At 33.8% G+C, this 13,297-nt stretch overlaps 1 protein-coding gene across 1 annotated transcript in view; it reads left to right on the forward strand.

Moving 5' to 3' along the window:
- The window catches only part of LOC114879405 (protein rhomboid), a 500,898-nt gene that overhangs the window by 111,760 nt on the left and 375,841 nt on the right, over positions 1-13,297 (forward strand). The gene's annotated exons all lie outside the window — the stretch shown is intronic.

Raw genomic sequence — 13,297 nt, forward strand, 5'->3', positions numbered from 1 at the left:
GTCATGTCGTAATATTTTGAAATTCTTTTAAAGATTTTTTAATGTCAGAATTCTGAAATTTAAACATTTAAAAGATTTGTAATGTTAGATTTCTGAAGTATAGAAAATTTGAAATTTTAGAATTTTCAAGATTTGTAATAGAATTCTGGAATGTAGAAAATTTGAAATTTTAAAATTTTTAAGATTTGTAATAGAATTTTGGAATATAGAAAATCTGAAATTTTAGAATTTTTAAGATTTGTAATATTAGAATTTTGGAATGCAGAAAATTTGAAATTTTAGAATTTTTAAGATTTGTAATATTAGAATTTTGGAATGCAGAAAATTTGAAATTTTAGAATTTTTAAGATTTGTAATGTTCGAATTCTGGAATGTAGAAAATCTGAAATTTTAGAATTTTTAAGATTTGTAATGTTAGAATTCTGGAATGTAGAAAATCTGAAATTTTAGAATTTTTAAGATTTGTAATGTTAGAATTCTGAAATGTAGAAAATCTGAAATTTAAAAATTTTTTAAATTTGTAATATTATAATTCTGGATTATAGAAGTAAGATTATAGACCGAGTCCACCCTGGCCTCTCTAGTTACGCGAATGAAATGATCGCACCAGCTGAAACGCTCGGTGTCCGCTTTTCGCCCGCTTGGTCACCGCTTGTAAAACATTTCCAGTCAACCTTCAGTCCATTCGATAATCCGCTTGTCAGTCTGTTCCCCATCCGCTCGCCGTCTGTCCTACAACAACTGTCCGATAACATAATATGTTCCATATCCACTTTCTCAACGCTATTCGCTACCAATACGCTTTGCTGGCTGCAGCTTGTCCGCTTCTCATCTGCCTTTATTTTTTTCAGGAACTCTTGCTCGATTATTCCACGTCTTATATAAAATGTCCCAATAATCATGTTACATGAAAAGCAGTTGATTTTACATGAAAAAATTAATCAAAATTATACAGAGTGTTTCTTGCAACTGGATAGACATATATTTCTAAAATGATAGAAGCTAAAAAAGAATTTCATTAGACAGGATTAAATGGTATCAAAAATTCCAACGTCATCTTGAACTACATAATTTTCTATACGGCAATCGAAGCATCATTTTATTTTCCATAAAAAAATATAATGGCATGTGGGTCGAAAATTGATTAGTTCAAAACATATCTTGGGGAGAGACCACTAGGCTCTTCCTGTCTCTTTCTAAAATATCTTTTGAACTAATCAATTTTCAACCCAAGTATTTTATAATTGTTTGTAGAAAATAACAAGATGCAGAGATTGGCTTCAAGGAAAGTGCAAAATTCCAAAATAGATTTTTCAAACTGAGAGAGCCTAGTGAAGATAATCTTGAAATCTTTGACTAATGAAATTTTACTCCACCTTCGTGGTATGTTTACTACGAGTTCATTTTAACTAGATGTGATTTGCACGTGTTAGGTTAGGTTAGGTTTCGCGGACCAATCAGATTATAGTTAGAAGCAATATGGCGTCATAACCTATAAAATACATTAAAAACGCTCAACTTTACATACGCATAACTTTTGAACCAAGAGATTCCTAAAGTTAGGAACCACATTTCTGGATTCTACTCATCGAAAACTATTAAATAGCAAACAAGAAGGTCAATAATTTTATGTTCCATAAAGTAAAGTTTAACCAATCTTATTAGGGGATGGTACAGAAAATGACTATAAAAAATTATTTCATAAATTCAGGCGTAATCGAAACGAGTTCTGGCGGAAGAGATGCTTCGAGACGAGGACGAGACCAAGATCGAGGCGCGGGTGTTTCAGGGACACGTTAGCGTGGGTCGGACCGGAACTGGCATGATTCACGTCGCGGAGAAGTCGTGAGACTCGCGGAATACTAGCACCGCTGTGTGGCCGAGTTCGTATCACTTTGTTTGCCCGCTTCTAAACGTTTTTCTACGAGTTAACTAACGGCTCTTTAGTTGCAGCTATCATATTATATTTATTCAAAATAGATACTCGTTTATTTGAATTTCCGTTATTCGGATACTCTCATACTGCAGTGGGTATACACCAACCATTGTGGCTACGCAACATGCCGCTTTAGGTTATGTTTACACGTGGCAGTAAATCGTGGCAATCAATGTCATGGCTTTGATCATTGCGCAAATTAGAAATCGCAATGTCATAACAATGGATTTTGCATCACAACATCAATTTTATTCAAATTTAAATATTCGCAGTTCATCTAAAACTTACGCTATTCAAAAAATGTATTCAACAATTAAAATAAAACAGTATTTCAGAGAAAACATTAAGAAGAATTTGGGTGTAAATACCAAAGTGAAGCTGGCCCCCCTAAAAATGTAGACCTTCATCATTCCAAAATTTTAAGATTTCAAAATTCCAGAATTACAAAATTACAAAATTCTGAGACTGTAAGGTTCTAAAATATCAGAATCCTAGAATTTCAAATTTTTAAAATCACAAATTGTCGAAGTTCCATAATTACAAAATGTTAAAATTTTTAAATTCCAAAATTGCAGAATTCTACAATTCCAGATCCTAAAAATGTCAAAATTCTAAAATTTCTAAAAGATCTGGTTGACCCCAGAAGATGATCCAAGTTATAGCTAGATGGGGGCCTCTAGACCAACTTTAACTTATCCACTGATAAGCAATTACATAAAGGTTCAACAGCTTCTAGATTAATATATTAAATCATTTACTTCAGGGTAAATGTCATAATATTTAAACTGACAACCTTTTGCAATAAGCCAGGATTACAAAATCAATAATCTGCATTGACTGCAACAAAAAGTGGGCTATTTACTAATAAAGAACCATACCGAAGTGTCAATCACCGATTTCGATGAAACCTCGGTATAATGTAGTATTCATAAAAATATTAAAACGTATTTTTTTATAGCTGCTAAAATTCACTTTAAAGGGGTGGAAACAGCCCTCAAAGTTGGGGGTGTTCGATCTATTTTGATGAATATCTCGGAAACTATTAGAGACACAGCAATGGTGTTCATTGATAAAATTTGTGTTTTCGAATGGCGAATTTAACTGTGCAAATTAATTTGCAAAAAGTCCATTTGTTTAAACAATATACCAAAAACTAGTACAATTTTGTTAATTTACCTCATTAAATATTGTTAATTTTTCCTCTACATTTGTATGAGATCCATACACAAAATCCAGCTAAATTGAAATTTGGAGTTTTGCATTATAAAAAAAATTGCTATATTTAATAATTATTAATTATTAATAACTAATTATAATTATATTAATTATTAATAATTTTTGTAAGATCCCTAATTTTTACTAGGTAGTTCTAGTGATAAGGCATATAGAGGAAGACCCAGTGTATAAAATGAAATTTCGAATCGCTTAATCAAAGCATCAAAAGTATTCTTATAATTCCAGTGATTAAATCAATTTTGTCGAGTTGCCCCTATAATACTCGAGGATTGAAGAGTACAAAATCACAAATCTATTGAAGTCAGACAGCAGTCGAGTTATTCTGGCTTTGAGCCCACTTAAAACCACGTACATAGATGTAATTGTCATTTACCTACGTTATGTAGATGTAATTGTGTCAAAACAGTTGCACATAACAACGAGTGCTGAAGAAACCGCAAAGTCCTACGATCGACGACGAACAGAGCTTACTTTTGAAAAAATCTGTTTCACGGCAGTCGAGCATCGAATCTCGGTATCCAGCATCGTCCTACGTATCTACCTATCTGCCTATAATTCCACTTGAACTTTTTCTCTCGCTGAAACGTATCCGCGAATACGTCTCTCGTTCTCTCTTACATCAGGCTGAAGGAGAAGACAATGGAGCGTGGGTCGAGGCAATGTGTCGAGGCGTAGCCGAGTGTACGTAGGTAGTCTTAGGGTGGTCGTAACTAGCGATGGGCACGTAATACTCGTTTCGGGAAATTTTCAATCAAGTCGACCCTCTCGACAAATATTCTCATCGATCAGTTCGCACACGTTTTTACCACTTTCACCGTTACGTGATTTCTGTTCGGATACTTGTCACCCAGTCTGTAAATAATTTTACTACGTGGCTAATCGGGAATTAAATTAAAAAATAAAATTATTCGACAAATTTCCAATGATATCTACTTTGTTAAAAATAGAGCAGTAGAGGAATAATTAGAGAATAAAATACTTTATTATAAATAAAGCATTGAAATATTTTTTCTTGAAAAAAATATTCGTATTTTCTGAAACAATAAATTTTTAGAACTGCTTCATCGTTACATCTTTATTTTATTAAAAAATTGTCTACGTGCTTAGAAAGATGCTGATCAGTTAGTACAAATTTTATGAAATTAAATGGGAGTGTAAGAGCTTCGTATCATAATTGATAGAGTTTGTGAAATATAAAATAGAATATTGACATGAAATAGTAGTACAACATGCCTATTGGCTAATACAGGTTGCTTGCTACATAACTCGTCATGTATCTCTGGAACTTAATCAATATTTTCCTCGAATCTACTCTTCTCGATAATCATTCGATCGGTAGCCATTATGTAATTATTAGAAAAAGAATTCAATGTTGTTTACACAAGTGCACAAATTTGTGTAATATTCATTGATTTAATTAATTCTTTTTATTAATTATTTATTTATGTTGAAGAACTGCTTGATTTATTTTGAAATTTATATAAACTAACTAAAATTCCTTAAATCAAACATTGATATTAATAATAATTTATATATCAGGATGCAATAACTTAAATTCAATAATATAAATTGAATGTCTAATGTTTTCTTAAGGTAGGATATTAAATACATATAGATTATGAATATTTTTGATATTCAAGAAAAATTATATTTTTAATATTTAATGTAAATCTAATTATAAATGTCATCAGTGACACCTAAAAATGTAAAGTTCATTTAGTTAAATAGTTAGGAACTAATAGGAACACATAAACGCCCAATACATCTTCTTTTACTTCGCAATTAATATTCATTTTCATTGTAAATGTAATTATCACATGTAATAATATTTGTTTGCATTTTTCAAATTATTTTGAGTTTGAGTTTCGATTCACAGTACATCTGTAAATTTTTGCTGCTCTGGGAATCGTGCGATATTTTATTATGATATTATTAATTAATTTACTGCTTAGATGATATTCGAGGAGAAAAAATGTACTCCTGTATATCATGGCATTTTACAATTGTGAACAGTATTTTATTATCATATTTTTTTTTAATTCAATAACGTTATAGGAAAGCCTTTCGTCTATTTGTATACTTGATACAAGTACTTACAAAGTGCTTCATTTATTATCAGTATCGTAATCGTATCATGATCAATATTGACAATTTCAATGTTTCACGTTATATCTATACGTTGTTCAATTCTATCGCACTTATTCTCTGCTTTTATGTAAGTGATAAGAATTAAAAAGAATGATTGACACATTCACTACCACTGTGGCTACCGGTTGTCGGAGCTTCAAACCTTATCTGAATGGATTACTACTAAAAAAGAAGGAAAAGCAAACCTTGAATATCATTAGTATTTTACTAGTAGTGTAAAATTTTTAATGTAAATATTAACCGATTGTGTACCTAACCATTGAACAGTGGAGCTTGGATCAATCGTGACCCAAACTATATACAAGTATATTAATCTTAAGTTAAATGTACAATTTTTAAACGAAAGAATTTCATATATTGAAAGAATAATTTAAAAAAAACAAACCTCCTAAATTTGGTATAAAATTTAGAAAATGAAAATAATGTGAAATACAAAATGAAATTAAAATTGTGTCTCTCTCCATGGTCCGCCGTCAAAGAGTTAAAAATTGGTGTTTTAGCATGTTTGATTACACACGTGGCAATCGACGTGTTAATACCGATTGTAAGGTTTTTGAGCTGAATTTTACTTTGGGGCACACAAAATTATTGACTCTTTTATATAGTTTAATAGTATTCTACGAGAAATGTTCAAGAATACAAGTTCTAACTTTAGAAATCGATCCATTAAAAAATTAGGGGTTTGAGGTTAATTTGACGCCATATTGACTTCTATCCATCATTCCTCCAATGATCGAAATCGATGCCTAGAAAAAGATGCACATAGATAGCGCTGTGCGTATTAGGTTAGGTTAGATTAGGTTTTTGACAGTATGTTCATGATCTTCTTTCCGTGGACCAATCGGATTATTGACAGAAACCAATATGGCGTCAAACTAACCTCTAAAAATAAAAAAACTCAATGATTTTTTACGCCCCAAATTTAAGTTAAACCGATTTTTTAATTTGTATCCTTTAATAATTTGATTGCTTTAGTTCTGATGATTGAAAAATGTATTAAATTCCAATGTTTAATAAATATGAATATTTTATCCTTCCTAAACTTTATACACGAAAATCTTACCAAAGACGCTTAAATTGTAGCTTCTAGAACTAGAGATTCTTCTTTACTCTATGAGGAAATCTCTTATTCGAACGAAAAAGCGTTCTTCTACTAATTTTAAAGTACCGGAGGTTTGATTTTGGAGGTAATGGGAGTGAGAAAGAAGAACCAATAAGAATTCTTCGATATTACTAGGGTTCGGAGGGTCAGGAGTATGATTAAGGGTTGCTGAGTAAGAAATTGAAGGGTCCTATGCGTAATTGCCTACAGGGGATAGAACGGCAGGAAACAGAATTTGGCGTTAAATTATCTTAATTTAAACACGAAGTGTAAAATATTTGCTAGCCTACAACGGTATCCAACAAATAGAGGAACGGTTCGTAGCGTGTTGTTCCCATCGCTAGGCAGAACGCGATCTCGTGACGTAAGACGAGGCCCACGGTACTTAATGATCGCTGCCATTGCACGTTAAAACGATTACTTCCGGCGCACGTGGATGTAGAGATACTACACATCGCTGTGTCTAACTGCAACGTGGTTTGGTGATCTTTGTCCGGTACGTACGTGCTTACGAGCCGTCCACAAACGTCCTGTCGTTGTCCCCTCCTCGACGGATACATTTCGGAAGCTAACCTTGTAACGCTAAGAAACGGCCGCTTTTGAGACCAATCTACTGCTGTTTGCCGCAAACCAGGGCCGTTCACGCGACCTACTTTGCCCCTGCCCTTTCCGTCCTCAAGAACTTGCTCGCTCGTTAAACTTCCTTGTCTTTCGAAGCTTTAAACTTACAAGCTTAGGGTTTCGTGAAACGCGACGCCAGCGCCGCGTCGCGTCTCGTCTCGTCGCGTCGGTTCGTGGTATAGATAAGGTGGCGGTCGCATGCGGCATCCTCGTCGCTTGAAATAACTCCTTTCCGCCCAGTTATTCAGAGTACGAAAACTTCTTACGTCTATTTGGAAAGTTTCTTTGTTGAGAAAGTGGCGCTCTGGAATACATTGGGACAGTCGTGTTTTTATTTTGGCGATACCTTCCGTTGAACTCTTTGGTAATTAGCGTGGAATGAAATTCGCTCGAAACTTGTTTAATCTACGGAGGGGATTGAGCTGTACAGTTGTAACGCTTGGAAGGTCGAAACGGAGCAGCTATAAAATTGTTTAAAAAGTAAATAAACAGGGAATTGTTCGATTCCATTACCACAGATATTCTATCTTGTATTTTCTACACGGTAGTAATTTATATGCAAATTAATACTGAACATTCGTATCGTTGGATTCCGAGTGATGGGAATTGACAACACGTATTTGAAAGAGAAACTCAGAGGTTTATTCACAATGGGGACAACTGCAGGCTAGTATCGACTACAAAATTCAGCTGACGCTCTATGATATTCGTGGTTCTTATAGTGATAAGGACCAGTAATACGGTCAGGACAAAGGGCAGCGAAAAATGATACGAGGGAAGGGTATGCGTAAGGGTAATCGAAAATACTTGCGATGCGAAGTAGGGATATCGGGTAGTGAGGTATAGTTTTAACCATGCCATCTTCTCCTGGACGAAGAGTACTATGCAGAGATGAGAAGATGACTAACGAAACGGTACAGGGGCAAAGGGAGCACTTCGCACGCTCCGCTCTGTCCCCACATTTGATCCCCGCTGACTTCGTGCCATCTCACTTTGTCACAAGGCGACGCGATTAGTATATGACCGCATCGGCCAATAAAGGCCAGTAAAGTGTGACTTACCGCCTACGACCAATCGTACCCGCATTCCTTCCGCTCGTCATCTTCTCATCTCTACACAGTACGTGCCTGTGGCCGATGACCCGAAGTCGCGGTACCGTATGGCCCGTGCGGGGCGAGTGCCATAATTACTCGGCGCGTCTGAACCAGCCTTAACACTTGACGGAATGTGCTTCTGGTACATCAGCTTCCCAATTAAAAGGTTAATAAAATCAGCTGTTATTTTGTACCGCTTACATTTACTTTAATAAAGTTTCACCCAGCCGAATGAAATTAATCCCATTAGCTGTTAAACGAACAGATACAACGAGCGTGTGAACGAACGAACGAAATGCAAATTAAGAAAAGGAGAGGACTGGGGGTCCGCGTAAACTTGTGCACCGGTTCTCTCGTATCCTGTTTACCGTTCAGGACGTGAGATTCTACCAAGGTTACAGGTACACAGAGAGAGAGTAGATAGCATCGTCGACGAACTGCTGCATTATAGGTCGTAACGTGTAACGACTTGGATGGTTGGACGGTCGGAATATCGAACTATGTAGTTCAATCTGATAGACACGGTAGAAGGCAAGCCTGCGCGCGCATGTCTATTCCTTCGTATCAACTGACTTCCGTGGATCCTCTGGATCTAAACACAGCCTAGGACTGTTCGCAGTTTCGTTCCGTTGCGAGATGCTTAGAAACGAGGAGGATAACTCGCGGATACACTCGGACCAAAGTAAGGTGGGTGGGTGGGGGTTTGGCGCGTGTATCCGTTATGGTGTACACGTGTAGCCATTACCGAATGGTCGGACGATGAGCACCGACATTCCAACTGCATTCCGTGGCTTGCGAGATTCTGTTTCTACGTTAGATCTTTCTCTCTCTCTCGTTCTCCCCGCGATCTTCTGTTTCTCTTCTTTGTTTAACGGCAGTCAGTAATCTCTTGGTCTGACTATCGTTACTTCCGTTGTTGCTGACGAGGAATGTTATGCAGTTTTTTTCATTTTGGAAACACACAAGTGGCTGATTATAGTAAGTGAGCAAAGTTATATTTTGTGAGAACAGATTTTATTTAAGTTGTAAAACGGTAGTAACAGAAGTACAATAGAAGTCAACTATTCTTTTTCTACTGCTGTATTCCATTTTTTAAGAAATTTTCATTTAACTTCTTCTTTTGAAAAATTTTAGTTTTTTGTATCACAGAATTGACAAATTAATAATTCAACCCTTTTATTTTAACGTTGAGTCTTCGTCCAATTAAATAATTTAATAGTGATCAAAATACACTTTGTATCAATTATCGTATTACGGTGTAGTAGTTTAAGTAATTAAATAATTAAGGAAAGAAGCTAAATACATTCCATGCGTAATAAATTTTAAATAACTGTTGTTGCTAATAAATCATCAAAGATATAAAAATAAGAAACTTTATTTTCACATGTAACAGTAAAAATTGTTTGGAACAGCAATAAAAAAATTTAATTGCCGTGAAAAGTGATAAATTAAATAGAAAATATTTAAAAAATTAAAAATTTATTACTTAAAGAATAGAACGATACTAATTTTCAGACTGAGAAAGTTAGTATTAAAAGCAAAATAACTCTTGAACAGCGGAGCTGTAAAATAATTTTGAAAGAATAGTGTAACATTTAGAAAATGAAAATAATATGAAATACCCAATTAGATTAAAACTGGGGCTCTCTCCATGGTCCGCGATTCAAGAGTTGAAAATCGTCTACTGGATTGCTTTGTTCAAAGTGAATGATATAAAAGACCTAATCTTTTATAGACAGTAGAATAGTTTTATCAAAACGTTTTGCCACGTTTCAGTCTAAAGATGTATATCGCCATAGAAAAAGTCTATAGTTTTAGAATGAATAGCCTTTTCTGTGAACCAGCGTTCATTGTCAGCATAACAGAACCGATAAACAGACGCGATAGGAATGACAGCCTCCGGCGATGAATACCACTATCGGCTTCGCACGTTTCACCAAATTATTTCGTTTCTATATTGAAAACAAAAACGGATCAGCTGTTTTCTTTGATGCTTTCTATAGGAAAAATATTTGCTCTATCGCCCGATGTAATTAGATTCTCCTCTAGAACTTTACTTTTTCAAATAAATTGAACAATATACTTGAAAATTGATGCACACTTATTTTTAAGTTGAAAATAATGCAGATTACTAAATATTATAGATAAAGGATGAAACATTCTTTAATTCGATAATAGCCAACATAGATTTCAATAAAAATACCTTCATAAAATTTATAATTTAAAATAAGAAAGTAGAAACCAGTTATTTCTACCCCTTTGGTAGTTCCAGTGTTAATTAACATATTTCAATCTTTTTGTTATAATAATAGTGGTTAGAAAGAAAATTATTCAGTATAGCTTTTTAAAGGCGAATGACATAATGATGAAATACAAGTAATGTACGAAAAAGTTAAAGCAAAAAAAGAATTATTTTTGACAAATAACTACCTACAGGAAAAATATCAGAGTTATAATATAAAATTCTGTTCTGTACTTTCTATTAAATCGTTACAAAAAGTATATTTTTAAATTGCTCAACGAGTTATCATCTCGTTTTACATTGTCTTTAGAATAAACCATTCTTTTCACGTTTCCCACAGATAAAAATCGAGGAAATAATTAGTAATTAATTAAGTACACGCGTACTTAAACTGATTTTCAAATGCATCTTCCTTGAAAACAAAGTCTCTCACCCAATTTCGTTATCCTTGATTTCTGTCTTATTTTGAGCCATAGAATCACATTGACTCCATTTGCACCATGAATTTTGGACCACCCTGTATGTATGTCTGTGGCCTCCCATCACTTTCGTATGAACATTTACGCGAGAGAATTAATATTTATATTACTTCTCTTATTTTTTAATTATATACTCAATTTTATAATATTCAATCACTAAAAATGATTGTATACTTTTAATTCTAATATTTTGAGAATTCCTGCTTCCCTTGTAATAGTTTTTCCCCTAGGAAAGCCGTTGCTCGATTCTGTACAATACTATATATTATAGCACCGTTGGCAACCGTAGGTCTGACAAATATCGTCCTCTTCTCCTTTGAATCCTAAAAGAAGTGAAATAATTGCGGCGAAAATAAAAAGAAGGGGCAATTTGTTCTAGCATGAGAAAAGAGAAGTAATTACTTATTGAAATAAAAAGAACTGGCTCTAGTGTACGTTTGCAGAATCTAATCCCTTTTTAAAATTATTGAACCTGTCTGGTGGCTCCTTTTCCTCCGACGGGATCGGTGAATCACTAGTCTCATAACGCGGCTACCCAACGACTTCTCTTTGTCCCGGCCCTCTTTTTATCACTCTTCGGTTTCACGGCCTCTCGCGGACCCCGGAATCTTTATTAAAATGCACAGAGGCTTGAAGATCGGTCTCCCTCTTTGCGCTCTTTTTCAAGTCACCCTGAATTCCGCAGCCGCATCTCGCGCCTCTTACAACTGAAACTCATTATGCGATCTTTGATGTACCGGGTTGCGCCGAGATCTGGAACGATCGTAATTGCGATCCGCGACCACACGAACATCTCCTCCGTTTCATACAACTTCTCGAGGTGTCGGAACATCTATTTTTTACTTCTTTTCTATGCTACATTACCATAGTCAGTCGGTAATATTTGAATGCTTTCAAACCCTTTGAAACCATTCTTTCCTTTTTTTTTTCTAAATTAAATACTAACTTGCGAACAATGTAACAATTTCTGGAATGATTGAGATAAAAACAAAGTAAAATATATGTTTTCAAGAATATTCTTTAATTTAGGATTAAACATATTATTTTTAATTATTATCAAAGGGGTCAACTTTTGTTTACAAAATTTTCAGAAAATCATTTGTAAAATGTAGTTTCCTTTTTAACCATTTTCAAGATAACTAATTTTATTATTTTAATATAATTAATGTTAAATTATTATTTCATTTCTGTATGTCTTACTTCTTGTGTTTGTAAGAAATGGTACAAAATTTATTTCAGTACTGAAAATATAAATTTTTCATGTCACCTAAATTTCTTGAAGATGGAGGATGATAAAGAGAAACGATTCTTGGATTTATATTCAGTGCACAAAAATCTATAAGAAACATCCATTGCATGTTTAAAATTTGTTGAGCAGTGTAATACGATTCTGATGTCTTTTCCTACCTCGTCCTATCTCTTCTTAGTGTTCTACGTTCGATCACAAACGAGATCGAAATCACCGATTTTATAACGCGATTTGGTATCGAGAATATCCCCGTCGCGGATTCGAACGTGCTCAGAATTCTTTCAACCACGAGACTTTCTATATCCTTTAGGATTTTCGAAAATGTTGCAGCGATCACTACCTTCGTTTACTATACATTTTTTATAAGATTAATAGAATTTTTTATATTTTTACTTATTATTTTATGTATAAACAATTGAAGCCCCATGATTGTTATATTGTTTCATATGAAAGAGCGAATTCTGTAATGTATAGTCTACCATGATTAGATGACATCGTTAATTAGTTATTTTATTTTTAACATAATAGAATATATATAAACAATTTTATTGCATAGCAAGCATAATGTCCTAAGAGTGTTTATAGGGCCTTCTATTATTCATGCTTAAACAATATTTTATATTTCTTTTAGTATAGAGATTACAGTGGTTTGTATATGACTAAAATATTTGAAATTCTGGGGAGAAAAAAGTACAGTGAAATTAGCTACATTGGCGTAACTAGGTAGGTAGGAGCCTTAAATGTAGATTGGCCCCTCACTATGTATTCTAAAATGTTAAGATACTAAAATTTGAAAATTTCAGAAGAAACTTGAACCACTCCAGAAAATAATCCTAGTTACAATAGATAATGATTCTAGAATTAAAAAATTTCAAAATTCCAAGATTCCAAAATTATAAAAGAAAACTGACCCACCTTAGAAAATAATCCTAGTTACACTAATGATTTTAGAATTTCAAAATTTTAAGAGACTTGGAACCCTAGAAAATAATCCTAGTTACACCAAACTTGTTCTATTGCATTTCCTATAGTTGATATTCTAAATCAAACCTGTAAAACAAAAAAATACATTTTTATTGGTAAAACGGTGAACTACCTATATAGTTTATTTGTTAAATTTATTCAACAATATGTAGCAGTGAAAAAATTATTATATTTTATTATTTGAAAAGCTTTTATCTTTTGCTTTT

Source organism: Osmia bicornis, chromosome 8, assembly GCF_907164935.1.
Source record: "Osmia bicornis bicornis chromosome 8, iOsmBic2.1, whole genome shotgun sequence".
Taxonomy (NCBI): domain Eukaryota; kingdom Metazoa; phylum Arthropoda; class Insecta; order Hymenoptera; family Megachilidae; genus Osmia; species Osmia bicornis.